Source organism: Montipora capricornis, chromosome 5, assembly GCF_036669925.1.
Source record: "Montipora capricornis isolate CH-2021 chromosome 5, ASM3666992v2, whole genome shotgun sequence".
Classification (NCBI taxonomy): Eukaryota; Metazoa; Cnidaria; class Anthozoa; order Scleractinia; family Acroporidae; genus Montipora; species Montipora capricornis.
In genome coordinates, this window is record NC_090887.1 from 4,999,894 (window position 1) to 5,002,393 (window position 2,500).

Genomic DNA, 2,500 nt, shown 5'->3' on the forward strand with positions numbered 1-2,500 from the left:
AAAGAGAAAGAAAAGGTGAACGAATATCAGGATCTGAAATGGGAATTGAAGAGGATTTGCAGCTGCAGTGAAGTGATGGTGATTCCCATAGTAATAGGAGCTTTGGTACAGTCTCAAAGAATTACAACCATTGGTTGGTTTTGGCCAGCGTCAATCCGAACTTTGGAACCCTCCAAAATGTCTGCCTCCTAGAACGGCTAGGATTTTGAGATAGTTTTATGCACTGAACATCCTAAGGTTGCAACTTGATACTCAGCTGAACATTACCAGCTTTTTAAAATCAGTTTAGCTGTTAGATTAATAATAATAATAATAATAATAATAATAATAATAATAATAATAATAATAATAATAATAATAATAATGCATTATTAACATTATGATAATTTGAGATGGGTAAATATAAAAGTTCACTCTAATGCCCGACACAAAAGACTCTTTTACTACAGAGGGTAGATGTATCTTAACATCAGCAATTCAACCGAAACGTGAATACTTCCAGAATAAGACATTACATTTAAAAAAAATGTGTTCTTTATTTTGAAGTTCTTTTCAAATTAACAACCTCTCTATTTAACCATTTATTTTTTGAAGAGTAAGCTCGTAGACATCGTTAATAATTTGTGGGTTTCACAACCGAGATCAAAGGAGGAGTCTAGCCATGTGCATGCCACACCTGTAAATCTCGTTAGAGTTCAAGTGCTACTCGACGTACATCTCTTAGTTTCCTGTATCCTGTATCTAGTTATCAGGAAAACTTTTCTTTATTTGTATTCTTTTTACTCATTAATTTTGAAGGGAAAATACGATATTGAAATCTATCAAGCTGATTTCTACCAATACAATTTTTGGTAATATATTTAACATTATTTATGCTATGTTATTTTGTTTAGAAAACATGTGCAATATACACAATCTCTTGCTATATCAGAACAAAAACCTTTAATAGCGCCCGGTCTAAAGTAGCGCTAAAATACAGTTGTATGCTTCGTTCTTAGAGCGTTTAACTAGAATATAGTTACAGGTAGTTCATGTAGTCGATCCAACTCAGTTTGTGTGTATTGGACAACCCTCTTCGGGGGTAGGGTAAGGGTTGGAAAAATGGTCTAAATTCAACCATCATTACAGTATTAATTTTATTGTTACAATGATACTCAAATGTGTATTTGTCTTTCGTGGATCGTCTTATTAGCATAGACTTACCACGATAGTGCAAATGTCTATTCATCTTTTTTGCTTATTATGTAATGTTAACCAAAGGAGTTGTTGCGAGTGTTTGACAGGGGTTTCATCACTATTTTGCACGGGAGGTCATTAAGGCTTTGAAAATGTAATGACTGGGGTCTCACTAGGATTTTGGACCGGGCATCATCGGATATTTTCAGCCTTGCACCTGGCATTATTTTGTTAAAGGTCGGTAGAGAGAATGGAAAGAATAACCGGTCAATTAGCTTGGTCCCTGGCACTTGATGAACCCCCTTAGTCTATCTCACTTTTAAGAAACAAGGCAATCCCATGTAAACACTAATTATCTTTGTAGTCAGGTCCTTCATATTACAATGATTCCACAATGATTGAATTCTTCAGCCTTCGATAATGTACTTCCACCTTTTGCCATTATTTTAGTGGAGTTGTACCATGTCTAAATCTTGGGGGTACATTTGAAGTCATTCCTACATTTTATATTATGTGGGGAAAAAGGATACCAAATCCAGGTGTAAATCATTTTCTCTGTTTTGTACATACTGTAAATGATAATGTTTGAAAAAAAAAAAAAAGTGGAGGAAGAATGTTTACTGTTTAGTCAGTGATTCCAGGCCTTTTACATCGGCGGGGCTAAAGTGCAGGTCAATTTTCACAGGTCACGCATTACAGCTCATTTTCTTACCTCTACTAAGGCAACCCAAAACCTTCAAATTGGCTGACCTTTAGCCTAAACATCGTTTTTAGGCCTAATTAGGCCATCGGGCCTATGTTTAGCATGAGTGACCTGTACTTTAGACCCCTCCTTTTTATCTTGATTGTTGAAGAAGAATAACTGATATTTTAAATGTGAACCACATCCATGTGGAGATATCCATTAACTTCGGTCCATGGTTAGATTGATGACTCGACTGCCAACTTAAAATAAACTTGTTTATGTCAACTTATCAAAAATAGGGCTGTGTATAATCTGTACATGACATATATATATATATATAGCGCAAGTAGGGGGTTCCAGTTAGCTGCAGAGTGCTCGATACGTGAAGTAGAGCGAATATAACGTTTAGAAGAAAGACAACTTCACAGCGTAGCGACTTCAAGTTTCATGTTTGGACAATCATCAGGCTACAGATCTTACATTTGCATTCTAACTCATTTAAAGACCATTCTAATACTCTAGGGGAGCGTGCTATTTTAAGTTCGACAGAAGGTATTTGTTCTTGTGTCTGCATTTAGAAATTAACTCGTTTCTTTTGTTCAGTAGGTGGCGCGTATCTGCTTTTATTATGTACAACTT